Source organism: Sus scrofa, chromosome 9 (assembly GCF_054392235.1).
Source record: "Sus scrofa isolate SSC_HxYL_T2T_F1_AM1 chromosome 9, Sscrofa_HxYL_maternal_Yorkshire_Landrace_v2.0, whole genome shotgun sequence".
Lineage (NCBI taxonomy): Eukaryota > Metazoa > Chordata > Mammalia > Artiodactyla > Suidae > Sus > Sus scrofa.
This window is the reverse complement of record NC_139391.1, coordinates 83,255,628-83,275,701: the sequence shown is the minus strand read 5'-3', so window position 1 is coordinate 83,275,701 and position 20,074 is coordinate 83,255,628. Positions and strand designations below refer to the sequence as shown.

At 38.2% G+C, this 20,074-nt stretch overlaps 1 protein-coding gene across 4 annotated transcripts in view; it reads right to left on the bottom strand.

Moving 5' to 3' along the window:
* The window catches only part of LOC110262296 (uncharacterized), a 117,409-nt gene that overhangs the window by 42,523 nt on the left and 54,812 nt on the right, over positions 1-20,074 (bottom strand). The window contains exon 3 of one of the 4 annotated variants that reach the window (XR_002347117.2): positions 9,593-13,072. The exons of the other annotated variants lie outside the window; for them this stretch is intronic. The gene's annotated coding sequence lies outside the window, so the exon portion shown is untranslated. Of the gene's footprint in view, positions 1-9,592; positions 13,073-20,074 lie in introns of those variants that run through there. 4 annotated transcript variants of the gene reach the window in all.

Sequence of the window (20,074 nt, the reverse complement as noted above, 5' to 3'; positions counted from 1 at the left end):
TAAGGCATCACCTGGTTACTCTCCTCGACTGGGTACCTCAGGATGCCAACATGAATATTTTGGCTTGGAAGGAAAGACAAGCCAAGTCTGATATCTAGATCTCTTTCTTTTTAAATATTGATTCCAAAAGATACAATACAGTATTTTCAATGATTCCACTGGCTTACAGGTATGGTTGGAGCCACTAACTCTTACTACTGATAAAGCTGACAGAATCTCTTCCCATATGGCATAAAGTCATTTGGAAAATAAATAGGCAAGTTTTGCTTCAGTTTCTTCTAACCTCATTTTTCTATGAAAAACAAGTTGATCATAATCTTTAGCCTATGTAGCCATGGAGCCTTCCACATGTCCTGATGCATACTATTGAGATATCTTATTAAACATTTCTCCTTACTTTTTATTACCCATCAAATAAAATTTAAACTCAGAAAATAGATTTGCGGTAGGTCATTTGTAAATGTGAAGCTTTGGAAGAATGCTTGAAAGATACATTCTAAAACTATCATGGGAAAATCACCAGGAATCCCAGACTAAATTATTTCTATTCCCAAGCTGAGCCATCTGTCACCAACTGAATGGTGAACTGCATGTAGATGAGCCAATGCCTTATAAATGGAGTAGAAACTTTTGTTTGTATGGGATTTGCTCACTGGTTAGACTATTTTTTTCCTTGAGTTTAAAGTACAGAAATCTATGTTACAATAGTTTTCACCCTATGAAAGTGACTACTTTACAGCCCCTTATAGACCTTAGGGAGACTTTACTACTCTCTAAGTTATACCTTAGTTAAGAGAGAAAAAGTCATACTGCCACAGCATGCACTGATGATCGATTTCCCCTCTTCCTGAAATACCCCCATCCCATTCAATGGATGAACAATAAGATACCTGCTTCTCAGAAATATGGACAGCATTTGACACTAATGTTCATTTTCTCTCTGCTACCGTCACAGCTTATCGCTCTTATTTGATGGTGGGTAGAACCACTGCTTTGACTTATTCTGGTACTTATGTGACAAAGGCTAACCCACCAAGGTCAGTGGTTGGGTATCATCCATCATGTTGCCAATACGTCTGCCATGATTGATGGGGATGATACACTGAAGGGTCTCTGAATTCTGTTACTGTCACATTTTCACCTCTCAGCCACACCAGAACTGGAGCTCCTAGGTACAGTGCCATCTCATCTTCTAATGGCCCTCTGACTGCAATGGCTCAAGAACTGGTCTGCTTTCATGGAACAGTGGGAGAAGAGGGTGTTCGGGACTAAGGTTCTTATTGACTCAAAAAGTGGGCTGACGTGTATGACCTAAAGTGAGGACCCAAACTGAGTTTCATCCTTTGCTTGAGGGAAAACAGGGATGATTTCTACCCAAATTCATAGCCCCAATAAATAAGTAAATGCCAAACATTAAAGCCTGAAGGATGTGGAAAAAAACCATTAAGGTAACCTTGAATTTTTAGCAAAGTTAGCAATAGACCAGTGAATTTTATAGCTGAAAAATGAAAAAAGAGTAATCCTCTTGTTTTTGTAGATAACATGCAATCTCAGAGACATGATTAAAACCCTAATTCTAGGTCAGTAAACACAATGCTCTTGATTTTCAAGCCTCTCCTCCTGGCAAACTTGACAACTCCAACACAGGCAGAAGTGCAGACGTCGATTAAGGAGAAAATGCAACTGGACTGTGTATACGCTTCCTCTTCATCGTCTTCTCCTTTTAATCAATAGCACACTGAGTCTCCAGCTTCTATTGAATTAGGTTTACAAAGCTTTTTTGTTCTCACCTGTCGCTAAGAAAAATCATTCAAGGCATCCTGGATCTGAACTAGCAGAGACTGCATGAATCAAAAAGGTAAAAATGTTCCCTCTCCAGGGAGGCTGCCAGCTGTCTCATTGATTCAACGCTGCTCTTGGCAGATTCTGAGGCTACCCTGGCACCAGTTCCAGAGAGTGCCTGATAATAAGGTGCCACAATGCAAACTGTTACCAGGGAAAAACAGAACATCTGGTCTGGAACAAAGGCAAAGTCCATTGCTTAAAAGCAGCCTGGCCATCCGCATCTGAGTGTGAATATGCCAGCGCCTGTCACCTGAAAAAGAGGTGTCCCTAGAGCCAAATAAGTTAAGATAACATAGAAACCATAAGGAAAGAGAAACCCTGAGAGAGAAATAACATTATTTTCTCATCATTTTTGTCTACAAGTAGAAAAATACTATCAACTAGGATACTCTAGGAGTATTATAGATCTATATTTTTAGTGCAACCAACAAGGAGGACAAAAACTGACATTTTAAAGAACAGAAATCAGTTGGTTTATGTCTTTATTTTGTGTGCACGTCTGTGCATGTATGTGTGTTTAATGGCCACAAGCTTCTCTTTTAATCCTGCTGTTGGAAGCACAGCTAATGATTGGCCTCTGCTCTGTAGAAATATGTTATCAGCCAAGAACCCATTGGTGTGGACAGTAAGGCTGAGGATAATGGAAAGGAGCATGGTGCCCACCAGGTGCCTTCCACCCAGCTGTGCCCCTACACGGGGCAATTGAGAGTCTGAGGCTGTCCAGACTCTATAAGCTTTTGTTGGTTTGTTGCTTTAAGTACTAAGCAACACTTTCAGAAAAGGAGAAGAATTTGATTTCCAACTGCTTTAAAATCCAGATTAAAAAAAAAAAAAGGGGGGGGCTTACCCTGTTGACAAAGCCCCTGTCAGAGTGAGAGTCATTATACTCCATGGAAGGTTTGTGTACTTCATTCCTTTCCAAAGCCATCTGTCTGAATTTAATTCACTGATAATTTTATCAGTCTCCCCATGCTTTGCCTGAAACCTCTCCATTGCATTTTTTATTCTTCACAGATGTTAACTCTTTGAGTGACAGTTTCAATGCATTTAGAATTTTGATGAAGATACGTATTCTCTCCAAAGGATCTCTCTCTGATGCAACCCTTTTCAACTGCTCTGCTGCATCAACAGTTGTGCTTTCCAACAAAACTTGTGCTTCTCCTAAGCAAAGATAATCTCGATGTAAATTTGTATCTAAGACACTGCTAATGAAGATACTTGATGTGGCACCACACCAGGCACACTCAGTAGCTATCCTTTAAGATGCCCTTTTGGAAACTTGAAATTACATGTTATAGAAAGTATTCTAACCTTTCTTCCTACCTAATATTTTTCTTTAAGAAAATAAGACTATTAAAAGATACCATAGATCTATTTTAAATGAACTGCTTGAAAGAATTGTTTTTTATTTAAAAGTGACCATTTAAATGTACTTAAAGGTTGTGTGTAAGCAGTTATCTCAAGCATATTATCAAATCATTTTGAGGCAGGCCATTATTATTTTTCAGGTTAATTCAGAGAAAAGGTCTTTGTATCAGTTGATGTCACATCCTTCTTTTAATTTTGCACAATAAGCATTCCTAAGCATCTGTACTGAACCACCACTCAGCACTGTGGAAGATGGATATGAAGGTTCACCTGCTTTCCAGGAGCTTGTGATCTACTGGGGAAGATGGGACACAGAGAGCATTGTGACTAATACAAAATGCTATACAAGTACAAGCAAGAGAGGGACTTATTTAACCAGAATCATGGGTGCAGACTTCATGGAAGAGATAAAGTTTACTTGGGCCCTGAAAACTGTGTAGGATTTTGAGGAGTGGAGATGAGAATGAGAAGGTACCCAGGTGCACACATTAATGACAGCATGGGTGTGGGACAGCACGGAACAAGTTCTAGGAGCATAAAGGCCACCAGTCCAGCAGGATCAGAGGGCAGATGAGGGAAGAAACTATACCCAACTTGGCATTAAAAATTTCTGAGCAAGATAAGACATAAGTGACCTGCACCTTCAAAGATAATGGCAGACTTCTGTAGGATGAGTTAACAAGGAATATGCTAGAGAGAGAAAATCTGGATGTGTTGTCATAAGGAGGGAAAAGGAAGTCCTGGATTAGGACATATGCAGTTGAAATGAATTTCAGGGAATTTGTTCTAACACTCCAACCAAAGAGATGAAAGAGATGTACTCAAATCAAAAGAAAGACTCAGATGGGCTAAGCAAAGCAAGTTGACTAAAGTGCTCTTCAGATTTGCCCTTTTTCAGTTAACTGTTGGTCTCCCAGGTGTCACTCTCATTTCCCAAAGGAACCTAAGACAGCCATTTTTGGAAGTGTCTTCCTCACACTTGTGCTTATTTTTTGACTATGAATATAGCACTGATATTTTTTTGGAGCAGTTGGTTCTTGACACTCATTTTCTGTTTACATATGCAGAGCTTTCACTGGAAGACATTATTCTGAAATCCTGATACATGAGTAGAATAAAGTCCAAGAAAACATGGCATTGAATCTATGTTGACTTAAATCCTAGGGCTTGATAGGTAGGGGTGGTGGGAGAGCAAGTGCTTCTTAATCAAAACAATGTAGATAGAAACTGCAGATTAAATGTCAAAAATCATCAAAAATGTATTACTTAAAATTGGGGATGAAGATGATGGTGGTGGTCGTGATAATTATTGGCCCTATCGGGGACAATGTGACACATGAACTGAAGATCCACATACTCTCAGGATACGATCTATATTAGTTTTCACTAGCCTAAAGAACTATCTGTGACACTAAACCTGGCCCAGGGTCTAGAAAAACTGCATTTAGAGCAGTGTATAAATGCTATCCGAGGAGCAACTTAGGGGAGAATTTGGCTTAATGTGGTGTGGTAAGAACTAGCTGGCTGTTCACCAAAGCCCATTCCCTCTTCCTCATAAGTACCTAGCCAGACACTATTTCCCAGCCTCCTGTGGTTAGGTTGGGCTCTATAACTGACTTCTGTCCAAATTTATGTCATCAGAAGTGATATCTGCTACTTTTTTTTTTTTTTTTGGCCTTTTGTAGGGCTGCACCCACAAAATACGGAAGTTCCCAGGCTAGAGGTTGAATCAGAGCTACTGCTGCTAGCCTACACCACAGCCACAGCAACTCGGGATCCAAGCTGTATCCACTCACAGTAACACTGGATCCTTAACCCAGTGAGCGAGGCCAGGGATGGAACCCACATCCCCATGTAACCTCAATCTGGTTCTTAACCCACCAAGCCACAATGGGAAATCTATGATATTGTCACTTTCACTTACTGGTCCTAAAAGCTTAAAAGCTCTCATTGTCTTCTGATGAAGTGGAGCAGCAGAGAAGCCCAAATCCCTGAGAATGATGGGGCCGCTAGAAGGAAGGATGGTGTGAGGCAGAAGTTGCCATCAAACAGTGCTGGAATATAATGTGGGTAAGAATACTTTCAGGAGTTCCCTTCATGGAACAGCAGAAATGAATCAGACTAGGAACCACGAGGTTGCAGGTTCGATCCCTGGCCTTGCTCAGTGAGTTAAGGATCTGGCATTGCTGTGAGCTGTGGTATAGGTCGCAGACACAGCTCAGATCTGGAGTTGCTATAGCTGTGGCGTAAGCTGGCAGCTGTAGCTCTGATTCAACCCCTAGCCTGGGAACCTCCATATGCCACAGGTGCGGCCCTAAAAAGCAAAAAAAAAAAAAAAGAGAGAGAGAGAGAAAGAGAGGATATTTTCATAAATGGCTATTGTGTTCAGCCACTGAGGATGTGCTGGTTGGGGGGTGCTATAGCAATTAGTCTATTCTGACTGCAGAACTATTTACAATAGCCAAGACATGGAAATAACCACTGACAGATGAATGGATTAAGAAGATGTGGTATATATACACTATACTACTCAGCCATAAAAAAAGAACAAAATAATGCCATTTGCAGCAACATGAATAGAAGTAGAGACTCTCATACTAAGTTAAATAAGTCAGAAAGAGAAAGACAAATACTTTATGATATCACTAATACCTGGAATCTAATATATGGCACAAATGAACCTTTCCACAGAAAAGAAAATCATGGACTTGGAGAACAGATTTGTGGTTGCCAAGGGGAAGGGGGAGGAAGTGGGATGGACTGGGAATTGGGAGTTAATAGATGCAAACTATTGCCTTTGGACTGGATAAGCAACGAGATCCTGCTGTATAGCACTGGGAACTTTATTTAGTCACTTATGATGTAACATGATAATGTGAGAAAAAGAATGTATATATGTATATGTGACTGGGTGACTTTTCTGTACAGTAGAAAATTGACAGAACACTGTAAACCAGCTATGATGGAAAAAATAAAAATAATTAAAAAAAAAAAAAAGTAAACCTGTGAAGAACTTTCCACTGTGGCTCAGCAGGTTAAGGATCCAGTGATGTCTCTGCAGTGGCTTGGGTCGCCAAGGCCTGAGTTTGATCCTTGGCCTGGCTCAGTGGGTTAAGGATCCAGCATTGTCACACAGGTCACAGCTGAGGCTCAGGTTGGATCCATGGCCAGGGAACTTCCACAGACTGACAGTGTGGGGAAAAAAAAAAAATGTAAACCAGGGAAACTAAGGCTCCTGTGAGTATTTTTTAAAAATTAAAATATATATAAATCTATTGGCATATTGCCTGGCAATAGCAACTATACAAGAGAAGGCAGCTATTGTTGCCTTTGATAGAGAGAAGGCATCATTTGTATCATCTTGTTAGCATAGAAATAGTCTTGGAGAATGGGATAAGAAGGTAGATCTAGCAGAAATGGTATTCTCTAGTATGTTCTAGAGAAGGAAACTGCAACTTCATATTCGTCTATTATCAAATAATTACTTATGATTAAAAGGATGACATGTTACTCTCAAAAAATGATGGAGAAACCTAAGATTTAGAATTGAGATCAAGTTCCATTTCTGGGGTATCTATATCTGGCCATGGAATAACTCTATAGGAATTACATTCCCACTGCAAACTATTAAACTGTACAAAATACATGAAACAACTGTTGTCAGGCATTAGAAAGCAAAAAATGCTTAAGGCTATGCTCTTTGACAGAAGGAAAACGTGAGGTGAGCTTCATGTTGAGCCATATTTCTACTGAGGGGACTTTCTGAGGTGAAGTACAGAGAGTGGCAGTCTCATTAGGCAGAGGACACAGAGTTTTGTATTTAGGGTTGCTTAGGAAGCTAAAATTTATAGGTAAAAGTCCTTGAGATGGTGGCGATCCCCAGAGCTCTACACGGAGGTGCTTCTCAGGACTTTGGCCAAGCACTGGACTATACTTGTGCAGGGTGAGACTCAATAAGATTAACGAGATAACTAAGCTTCTGGGAGGTGACTCTAGAGGTTATAAAGTTCTGGGAGACTTTGGAGGTCTAGCCAGTCAGAGTGGAATAAAGAGACTTCATTTAGTACTCTGGGCATTTAGTTAAGACCCCAGAAAGGCCAGACATTAGAAATAAGGGCTATACTCTAGAATAAGTTACAGAACTAGGGGAGGGAGGTTGAAATAATCCCTCTCTAACAATGTTCAAAATATCCATAATAGGGTTTCTCAATATCAACACTACTAAAATATTGGATCAGATAATTCTTGGCTGTGGGATGCTCTTCCTGTGAATTATGGGATGTTTAACAGCATTTCTGGCCTCTGCCCAATGGAGCCAATCAGTCCTCAGCCTGTCCCACCCTCCCTCCTTCCTCCTGCGCTGCAGTTATTTAGGCCACTCCCTGAGGCCCAGTTCTGGGCAGCTCCAAATGCCAAAATTTAGGGGGGAAAAAAAGAAAAGAAAGAATAACAAGAGATTAGATATTTCAGAAGAGAATAGTAAACTGGAAGGAGTAACAATTGAAATTATCCAAAATGAAACACAGAGAAAAGTATTTACAAAAATGAGCAGACCATCAGTGAGACCTAGACCAACTTTCAGTGCCCTAATATTTATGTAATTTAAGTTACTGAAAGAGAAGAAATGATCCAGAAAATACTTGAAGAAATGAAGGCCAAATTTTTCTAAACTGATGAAAACCAAAAGTCACTGATCCAAGAAGCTCAGCAAACCCCAAGAACAAAAGACACAAATTGAACTATCAAGATACATCATAATCAACATATTTAGTAAAAATTAGTGATATAAGAAAATCTTAAGAGTACCCTGGGGAGAAGGGGCAAAGATAGGGAAAGGGAGAACATGTTACATACATACATAAATATATATAAAATAAAAAAAAGAGCAGATTTCCCATCCAAAACTAAGCAAGCAAGAAGACAATAGAGGAGTTCCTTTGTGGCCCAATGGGATCGGTGGTGTCTAGGGAGCACTGGGATGCGGGTTTGATCCCCAGTAGCACAGTGGGTTAAGGATCCCACAGGTGTCACAACCGTGGCTTAGGTCCCTATTATATTTGTTATATTGTGATGATAAACCAGGCTTTAAGTTCATTGAGAAATAAAATTACCTAAATAACTTTATATTATCTGTACCAGACATAGTCCTTGAAACACATTTTTATATTTACTAATTTTTTTTCTTATATTCTACCCTGTAAAGTGACTTACTGCCTGGCATGTAGCAAATATTCAAGAAATATTTTAAGTGAATCAATTGCTATTCAACAAATATTTTAAATGAATCAATTGCAAAGTACTCTACAAAATGAATATAACAAGAAAATAAATGTATTGAATCAATTAATGTCATATATTTCTACTGATAATCAGTAAGAAAAGGGAGAAGTGCACATGTCTACACACAAAAAAGTTCATACTAAGAATATTTGGAAACAATGAAAGCCAATGCTCCACTTCTTTTTCTCAACAACGTTGGCGTAAATATCAACCTATGCCTTACAAATGTCATTTAAAATACATTTACTCTCCAGTGATTTAAAACTACCACAAGTGACATCCAACAATTGTTCTTCCCAAGTCAAGTGGTCTCAGAGGGCTCTGGTCAGTAACAAGTAGAGAAAGAAAAAAGTTAAGAGTCTCAATGCATCACTCACAGATGGCCATATGATTAACAGATATTCAGGCTCTGAAACTGTTTCGCTAAGAAATACTTTAATATAAATGTTAAGTAGGAGAAAAAGCAAAAGTAATTCATTGCTTCATCTCTAAGAAGATGCATTGAGACAGTCTTCAGATCTGAGGAATATTTACTGACCTAAAAAGATTCCCATTCACTCCTCTCATAATTAAAAGTGGCAATTGTCATCAGTTACTGAGCACAAACTCTGTCAGGCCCTGAGTCAAGTACTTGGCATATGTTATCTAACTCAATGTTAACAACTCCATAAACCAAATGTGTGTGTGTGTGTGTGTGTGTGTGTGTGTGTGTGTGTATACATATTACCATTATATGTGTGAGATCCTAAAGCTTTGGGATGCCTACTAATTTACCCATATTCACACATTTAAGTGGTAGAGACAAATTTGAACAAAATCAGGTCTGATTCTAAATCCAGATTCTCTTAAATACTTGACCCTACTGCCTCCCTTATATTTATTATGGAAATGAGGAAATCGGATATCAGTGAAGAGCATTCACCTTAGAAAGTATATACTTATGTTCTAAGATATCTTAGTAGTTTATAACGCAATTAATTTCAGTCTGAGATTCTGGGTGGCCTCCAGTGATTCACAATGTAAACAGCACCCCCACCTCCTCTCTCTTCCCCTCTCTCTCCCACACGCAGAGGAATGAACACATTTTAGAGTCAGTGTAATGAGTAGAAGACAGACTTTAAAATCAGCCAACTTTGGTCAAGATTTTCACTCCACCACTTACAAGCTGCCTGGCTTTGACAGAATATTTATATATTTATTTAACTCTCTGTTTCCTGACCTGTAAAATTAGGAAAATAGAATCTACTTCGTAGAGTTTCTCAAGGTTTAACTTAGCATTTCTGACAGGTCCCAGCACAGACCAGTAAATATTTCATACCCTCTTTCCTCCAACAAAATCTCACAAGCAGTTAAAATGAAAGACTACAAAGAAATGACATGCTAATTAGGCCTTGTTATTTGCTGTGTGGACAGTATTAGACAGCACAAACCCTGCCTGGTCTCTTCTTGTAGGCTCAGTAACCTACCACAAGATGGCAGAAGACGTGTGATGAATCAGATGCATGAGGTCATCTTGACTGAGGAGAAAGGCATTCCAGAGAAAGCAAATTGGATGGACGCTTTTGACAGATGGACACAACATTATATGGAAAATTCCTACTGTCCATGAGAAGGTAATGCTTAAAGTTTCTTCCAACTCTTCAGGCCACAGTCTTATACTTCCCAGGAGAGCTCTGGTCCGAGTTAGAGTTACAACCACACAGATCTCAGATTCAAGCAACAGTAGTAAGTTAATACATATCTAAATTAAACTGATTTTAACTTGAGCATTATAATGAAGAATGGGAAAAACCAATTACAACAATGAATTTTTTAAAGGCCATCAGTTCCTAAAGATATAAAATATATCTCATATATGTGCTTCTGTATATGTATGCGTGTTATAACCATAAATAATACTTTTAAGTGGATTGGAGGAAAAGCTCTTCTTTACAGAAGAATTCTAACTAATAAATGTAGAAGGGCCAATCACCATTGGCAAATCATAGTTGTAACTGATTCAATAGTTGTAACAATAGATGCCAAAACATGGTGAAAGATTGTTGAAGTTATTCATACAATCTGAAAGTAACACCGTACTGATTAATTACTAATTTCAAAGAGGAAAAGTGTGTTTGATAGTGGGGAAAATCTGATGGACCCCACCTTAATTAAATGATCAAACTTAATATAACCAGTTATAGGACAAAATGACCTAATGTGCCTCCTAATTAGATGTACTGAGAAGAGCACATCACCTCTGTAGTATTCCTGGAATAAAAAAAAAAAAGTTTAACCTTTACTGTAATAAAACAATCAGACAAATCCCAAAGGACACTCTGAAAAATAACTACACTGAACTCTTCAAAAGTTCCCAGAAAAGGGCTAGGAACTGTCCTAGCAAGACCCTAAAGAAGTATGGCAAGTAAATACAATGCATGATCCTTGACTACATCGTGGATTTTTAAATTTTGAAAAAAAAATAAGCCTATAAAAGATGTTATTGGGACAACTGTGAAATTTTGAATATGGACAGTTTATTAAATCAATAGGTCATAGTGAAAATATTAGATGCCTTGAATATGATAATAATGTTTGGTTACTCCATTTCTAGAATGTCCATGTCTTAGAAGACATAAGCTAAAAGAAGTGACATGAATCCTGCAATCCTGCAAATAATCTCAAATTGTTCAGAGAAAGAAAAAAAGTGTGTGTATATAATTTTACATATACATCTATAATTTCGTGTACATAGCTGAAGCCAGAAGGAGGAACCACTTCCTAACATGGAAAAGTCTAAAGTCTAAACATTTATTCTTTTGAATTGCCTCTCCAGTTGGAGCCAGAGAAGGGACTTTCGGGGCATGTATAAAACTGGTTGCTCTGAGCTCTGGCAGCATGCTAATTTGTAAGGCCACATGTGGGCCCCACAGGCCAGCAGCACATATCTTTAACTGAATTTATTCTCCAGCTGGAATGAAAGTGGGTCATTACATCCCCATCTGAGAAAGGTCAAATTTCAGAGCTTTTCTCAGCACCCAAGCTGTTCTTCCTTATATTATTACTTTTTATAGGGCTCCACCAGGTCTATTTTGAGATATTTCTTTTAATGGGGAAGTTGGTATGGTGTCTGTGATCCATTGAAATATTTTTGCTCAAAGACAGACTCCAGTCTGATGCCCTGCCACTCCCAACGTGCCCTTTGCTTGACCCTCAACCATGATGAACATGGAACATATATAGAATCTGTTAGATGTTGAAAGAAATAACATGGGCAGGGAATTCATTCCAGCATGGACTTCCCTGAAAGATTTCCCCTGCTGAGTCTAGATCGCCTCTAGGTTCTCCCTTTTTCCTATGTACTTGCTCAGCACAATGCTATTTATAAAATATATATAATCTGTTATTGCTCTGTTAACCTGAATCCAGAAAAAAAAAAAACACAGAAATTTCCAATATTTCAGGGTGTCTTACACATATTGCCCGACTTCTGTTCTTTTCTGTTGCCTCACCTCTGAAAGAGCAATAAGTATCTGAGTTGCATGGGGAATGAAAATGTAAACCCTACTTGATCATGAACTCCTCCAAGGCAGGGACTTCCTCATTCATCTTTGTGTCACAGCACCAAGGACTTTAAATACAAGTTTGATGGAATGGTATACCTGAATGTAAATAGATGCATTAACAAAGACAGTCTCCTGCTCCCACATGGTCTAGGGAAGAACATTTTGACTAATATGTTCTAGAGATATACGCTATTCCAGGTGATGTGGGTAGGTCCATTGTCTTATATTGTGTTGCTGTCCTTATACTGAATGGCAACAGTTCTTAGACACAAGAAAACACAGCTTTGAGTTTAGAACATACTGCATTGCTATCTAATTAGATGGTTACGATGAATATAGAGATAAAATTATTATTCATCTATTTTTATATGTTAGATCAGGAGTTAGAAAACTTTATCTGTAAAAGGCTAAGTAATAAACATCTAGGCTCTGCAGGTCATGTAGTCTCTGGCACAACTATCAATGCTGCCATTGTAATGGGAACACAGTCAGAGACAGTACATGGATGAGCAGGGCTGTGTTTATGGACACTGAAATTTTAATTTCATATAATTTTCATGTCTCAAAATCTTTGATTTTGTTTCAAACACTTTAAAACATTTCTCTGGGAGTTCCCGCTGTGGTGAAGCAGGTTAAGAATCTGGAGTTATCTTTGAGGTGGTGTGGGTTAGATGCCTGGCCCAGTACAGTGGGTTAAGAATCCAGCATTGCCACAGCTGTGGCTCAGATTTGATTTCTGGCCCAAGAACTTCCACATGCTGCGGGCATGGCAGAAAAAGAAAAAAAGTTTCTGAGTTAAGACCATATAAAAATAAGCTTTGCTTTTGGAGTTCCCATTATGGCACAAAAGAAATGAATCCAACTATTATCCATGAGGATGTGGGTTCTATCCATGACCTCGCTCAGTGGGTTAAGGATGCAGTGATGGTCTGAGCTGTGGTGTAGGTCGCAGATGCAGCTCGGATCCTGTGTTGCTGTGGCTGTGGCTGGCAGGTACAGCTCTGATTCGACCTCCATATGCTGTGAGTGCAGCCCTAAAAAGCAAAAAAAAAAAAATTGTGTCAGTATATTACTTGTTAGGATATTACCTATACTAAGATATTACATGAATTTATCAAGCATTTTTGAATCAACATAAAATTCAACTTAAGAAAGCAGACCTAAATAGATATTGGATTGAAGTTCACCTTTGTAAAAGAGTAAAGACAATTTTAAGTATTTCTTTAAAAAGCAAACTTTTTCAGAAATTTAAAGATTTGTTTTTGTTTTCTAATAAAAATAAAAATTTCTAAAACTGTCTGTAAACTGAAAAATTATTTGCATGGTGTGTGAGTGATCTCAAGTGATTAAATCAGGTATGCTTCTGTAAGTCTTCATGGCTTATGGTACACAATAGCATATTTATTCATTTATTTTATGCAATAACCCCTCAATAGTAACAACTTTAGAGCTTCCATACATTTTTTTAATAAATATGTATTATTTTTCTTGACATGTAATCACCCCAACTAGGTGTTCAATATATGTCAACACTGGGAACAACTATACAAACCCAGTAAAAGAACTATAGCATATGAAGAACTCTTAAAAAGAAGTGAACATACAAGATAACTATTCACCCCCATTTTGGAGATTTGCCCAAATCTTCAAAGCTCTATACTTTGAACCCATGTCAATATTTTTTACACAGTTTTGCAAGGGGTTGGGAGGATGGGAGTTATTCACTTAACAAATATTTACCGAGTTCCTCTTACATGCCAAAGCCTGCTCTGGTATTGGCAAAACAGTGGTCAGCCAGTTAAACTCTAGTCTCATAGAACTTATGTTCTAGTGAGGGACGATAGACAAATAAAGAAGAATAGTGTTAGATAAGGATGAGTGCAATGCAAAGAATTTTAGCACGATAATGTGATAGAGAGTAAATACTGGAAAGGATAGCTAAACCAGGTTAGTAAGAGGCGTCTGAGAGGAGGTGATACTGAAGTTGAGATTTAATGTATGAGAAAAAAACTTGTTGCATCAAGGACAGCGGGAAGTACATTCCAAGCAGAGGAAACAATTGGTGCAAAAGCCTCAGGTAAATTAAGCTGATCTGTTTCAGAAAAAAAAAAAAAAAAATCTGTATGGTTAAAGCACAGTGAGTGGAAGTGGAAGTCAGGTGAGATGATCTCAGATTGGTAGGCAAGGGCCAGATCAGACAGGGTTTGGGAAGCCACAGTAAGTTTGGATTTTATTCTTTTTTTTTTTTTTTTTTTTTGCTTTTTAGGGCCACCTGTGCTGCATACAGAAGCATAGCAATGCCAGATCGGAGCTGCCTCTGCAACCTACAGCACGGTTCTGGATAACGCTTGATCTTTAACCCACTGAATGAATCCAGGGATAGAACCCACATACTCATGGATACTACTCGGGTTCATTACCCCTGAGCCACAACAGAAACTTCTGGATTTTATTCTAAGTGTCACAGGGCAAGAACATAAAAAGGAAACCCAGTGAAGACAGTTTCACAATAGTCCAGGCCAGAGGTGATGGTCGTTCTGACCAGTATAGCAACAATGGAGCTGGAGAGAAATGTGGGTGGAAAAGGCCGATCTGCTAGGATAAAGACAACAGACAGGTATTTAAATCCTGTTAAAGGATTAGAGGTGGGAGGAGAAGAAAAGAGGACTCAAGGATGGCTCTCCAATTTTTGATTTTGGAAACTGGATGTTTAAGGTTGCTGTCTGCTGAGAAAGGAAAACCAAAGTAGGTTTTAGGTGGGGACAGATTCAGAGTTCTGTTTTGGTCACATTAACTGTGAGATACTGTGTAAGTTTTCTAGTGCTATTATAACAAATAACCACAACCTGAGTGGCTTAAAACTACAGAATTTATTCTCTCATAGTTGTGAACACCAGACATTTGAAATCAAACTGTGGACAGGGTAATAAATCCTAATTGATTGATCCCAATGCTATTTCTATTGAAAACTGAAAAGAGCACTATGATTAAGAGAAACCTTAATATATTGATTAAGAGCAGACATTTTTTGCAGGTAGATAGCCTGGATTTAATTCCTAATGCTGTCGCTTACTAGCTATGAGACTTTGGACAAATCTGCATGCCTTTGTTTCTACATTTGTAAATCAGGCTACAGTGCAACTCTGACATTAGCTACTTGGAGTCAGGTGAAACCTCACAGGTTAAGGGCTGAGGCCTCCACAAGACAGCTATCACTTCAAACATCAACCATAAGCTCAAGGGTTCCCAGGCCAGCTGCACTTCTGACCAACTGGCTACAAATTTGGAAGTCCCCGTTACTAGGTTTAATAATTTGCTAACACAATTTAAAGAACTCAAGAAATTACTATACGCTTACAGCTGTACTATAGCAAAAGAATACAACTCAGAACCATTGAAAAAAAGAAACACATAGGGCATCATAGTCTAGGTGAGTTCCAAATGCAAAACTTGCATGTCTTTTCCCTTGTTAAGTCAGGACACATCCCTGGGCTCACCCAATCTTCGTTGTCCAGAGTTTTCATTACGGTTTCATTATGTAGACCTTACTGGCTGAATCACTGGCCACGTGATGGAACTCAGTCTCCAGTACCCATCCCAGGACGCTGAACTAATAATGCTTGGCTCAAAAACCTAACACTCTACTCACATGGTTGGTCTTTCTGGCATAGTCAGTTCCCATCCTGAAACTCTCTAGGGACCCACAGTGAGTCATCTCATTAGCATAAACTATCAGAGAGACCACCATGAATAACAAAGTCACTCTTATAACTGAGGAAATTCCAAGGATTTAGAGATTCCCTCCCAAGAACCAGTAAAAAAAAAAAAAAAAATCTGTCTTCTTTATAAGACAGGGCTAACTTGTCAAATCTACCTCAAAGGATTTTTTAAGGATTAAATAAATAACTGTAAAGCATTTAAAACACTGCCTGGCACCACAGAAATGTTAAGCTACTATTATTCATTCAATATTAGAAATTTTTACATATATTCAATAAGTACTATTAAATTTCATACTTCTGTTATATTTTTCTTCCCTAAGAAAGATAATAGAACTTGACTTTTCAAAATGTAATAGACCCTATAGAAAGTTCTTGCAAACAGGAGTTCCCGTCATGACTCAGCAAAAATGAATCCAACTAGGAACCATGAGGTTGCAGGGTCAATCCCTGGCTTCACTCAGTAGGTTAAGGATCTGGCGTTGCCATGAGCTGTGCTATAGGTCACAGACATGGCTCGGATCTGATGTCGCTTTGGCTGTGGCGAAAGCTCCGATTAGACCTTTAGCCTGGGAAATGTGCATATGCTGCGGGTGTGGCTCTTAAAAGACAAAACAACAACAACAACAAAAGTTCTTGCAAAGACTGAATTACATGTATTTTTCATGTATCTTTTAAAAGATCTGTGACAAGTTTCTAATATGACCATTGTGTACCACAGAGAACATGGTTCTCATACAAAGCCTAAAAAATATGAGGGAATGGGAGAATTACCAGCAACCAATGCTCCTAATTAAATCTTCCATCTATGTTTTAACATAACCAATTAATAGTTTCCATTTTTTATTTTTTGCTTCAACAAATATTTATTTAGTGCCAGGTACTGTTCTAGGTGCTGAGCCCACAGCAGTAAATCAAACAAAGTTACTGACTTCATTGAGCTTGTATTCTAGTGGAAAATTCAGACAGTAATCACACTTTAAAATACATATATTTTTATAATATACTTTTAGTATCTATTTAGTATATCTAATACATATTATAATATATATTATAATGTATAACAATGTTTATATAATGAAAAATGAAGCTGAATGAAGGATGGAGGGTGATGAAGTGTTCTACAGTTAATTAGTCAGAGACCTTTTCTCTGAAGTGATAATATTTAAGGAGAATCTGGAATGAAGTGTCTCATAGGTGTCTCCTAACCCGTTTTCTGCTCTGTGCAAACACAGTTCTGCTCCCCTGGTTTCTATACACATAGAGTTTCTTCTTTACCTTATATCTAGACCTGTTCAACCTGTTTATAGCTACCCATTTCTTCCACATGTCAAGGTCAGTTTGAAATTCAATGATGTTCTACACCTAGTCATTTTGAGTCAGGATCAAATTTAATAAAATTGTAAGGCCTATATTGATGTTTTAAGGATTTAGTCAAAGAGAGTGCTTAAGAGCATGGTTTTGTGGAAAGGACACGGGGGCCAACTTCAGCGAGGCATCTGAGTAATCTTTCCCTTGAGAAAGCAGTTGAGTTATTTTTTATTTCTTTTTTATATTCTGCAACTGGAGATTTCAGTTAATATTAAATTACTTATCAGCGAGTTTGGAATATGGTTTTCTTTATATTCCATTTGACTTAACATCATTTCTCTGTGGTGAAGTCTCGTTGCTATAAAAGCTCTTTTTATAGATAATTGAGCCTGAGAGTGAAATCTAGGCATTTGAAGGAAACATAGCTGATTCTCTTTCCAAGGGAAAATAATCCTGGCTTCCTTCCTGGAACCAGCGAAGTATGAGGCAAATGACAATCCTTGATTTCGATCAAAGATCCAAGACTATTCCCTCACAGTTGGGGGGCAGATCACCAACTAAAAGCCTGCTTCATCTACTCCAGTGTCTATTCAAGGCACACAGCACTCAGATAATAAATGATAGGCCACTGAAGCCATTAACAAGGAGAAAATCCACTGATAACTTATCTTCTCTTCACAAAAATTCAGCAAAAAATGTTTTTTAAAACCCAAAGAAAGAAAGGAAGAGGGCAGTGGGGGCAGGGGAGAGAGGGAAGGAGAAAGGAGAGAGAGAAAAAAAAGTAAAGAAAAAGGGAGAAAAAAAGGGTCATTTCCTCTCAGAAAAATAGCACTGGAAACAGATGAACTCCTGTTAAAATCACAGAAGGGGTTATATTCTGCTTTATTCCTAGATAGCAGGGTTGCACACAACAGACCATTACAAACTGAATCATATGAACAAAACAGCAGATATAGACAATCAAACCATCTATTGAGGCATGGAACCACAGAGCAGAAGCAACCACCATGGAAAGTAGTGCAGGGACAATACAACTTTAAATCCATTTGATAGGCAAACTATATCAGTTGAAATTTCTCAGGATGAATGAGTTTGAAACTCGTTATCTGTAGAGCAGCCTATCCCAGGATACCACTTTATTTATTCAGATGGAGATGGGAGAATATGGGTAAACATTATAGCTCCAGCCTCAACATGTTTCGTAGATAAATCCTATACAGTATTTGTTCTCTCTGCCTTTGCATAAGGTTCTTTTCCACTGTGAAAGAAAAGAGTAGGGAGTGAGGGGAACGATGAAGGGGGTGTCTTTAAAAAGACACCATGCATAGAACTGTGAAATGGCAAGATGTGTTTACCACGAAGGCCATAACAACACTGGAGGGCATTCTGTCATTTAACATTTCCGCTTTAGAGTTTTAAATAGCTGAGAAGTGCTCTAACCTCTTCAAGCAGGCTATCAGACAGTGAGATTCATTTTGTCTAAAGGCACCATTTAGCCAGGACACACAGCAAGGTAACTTTACAAAGTGTAGGTCATAAAATACGTATTTGTTTTATGGTTGAATTTTCACATTTTCCCTTTTCTCCATTGGGAACCCTAGTTAGTTTCAGTTGAATGAAGTGAAATGTCTAAAATGAAACTAAGGAACAAAATGTTTCTGTGAAAGTAAAACAAAAGCAATTCTTGAAGGAATTGTGGTTGGAAAAAGTTGGGAGCATCTTCTACGGAGAGGATTAGAACTGGAATACAAACTTTACACTCAATGTAAAAATGTCATAGCAATTCTTACGAGTGGTCTGCAATTTTTTTTTTTTCATTTATTATAAGGTGCAGATGGAGTCTCACTAGACAAAGGACTTCATCGTGATAAACATCTTAACTCTCCTAAAGGCTGAACCCTCTATCTTGTTCATCCATTTCTTTGTTTACCCATGAAATGGTTGCCATTTTAGGTAGGAAAGGGAATACAGTGATCATAAAAGTTTTTTTCCCTCACAAAGAAGTTGTTCTTGGTTGGTCCACTGATTTGGGGGAGAAAGACTCTGTTGGGGATTTCTTGCAGTGAATAGCATATTTATCTGTTGAATGTGCCCCATGTACTTGGTGTTATGGAAGGAGTTGGAGTCAGGTAAGGGATACTGGTGTGGGAGTTGGAGCATATGTCACAATCTCCACCTGGTTTTGGTTTTGGTTTTTTCCCCATCTGTAATATGAGAAATTTAGATTATGATCTCAGTTCTATTTCACTGTTTTATGAGTTTTTGAATCTTAAGAACATTACAAGGCTATATAATTTTTTAGAGTAGGAGTTCTCAGCTAATAAAAACTATTCTTTATCAAGCTCATTCATTATCACGTTTAATTCTCACAACAACCCTGCAAGGTAGTTGCTATTATTTTAACGTTTAAATTATTTTTGAAGAAAGGAAATAAGGAAGCCTAGGAAGCTTAAATGAAATTTTCAAGGTTTCACAGTTAGAAAGTAGAAGAGGTCTATCAAATACAAGTCTATCTGATGGCAAAGACAGCTTCTAGACAACAGGCAATATTACTACCTTTAGGGAATGTGATTGATCCCAGGGCCTCATTTTACATTTGCGACTTGTAGCTAAACAAGACCCAAGGTCACAGAGCCAAAAGTATCAGGGTCAGAACCTGAATCCAGGTTTGTCTTTCTCCAAGTTGATGTATTTTACCTCATCCCACACTGCCTGTTTCCTGAAGCTGCAAGACAGCACATAAATGAGCAGGAGGTTAGTAAGCCCAATGATTCTAATTATCAGATTTAATGAACATAGATTCATACAACTAGAGAGATCTTAACTGAAGTCCAGGGTAGGTGAATTTTCTAGCAAGACAAAATAAAACAGACTTGATGAGGACTTAGGATTAAATTAAAAGAGCTTTAATGCCATCTGCTTCTCTTTCTGTCAATTTGCAACCAAAATGGTATCTAAATTCCCATTAGTCCCTGCTCCTGGGAATAATCTAGATCTAAAAACATT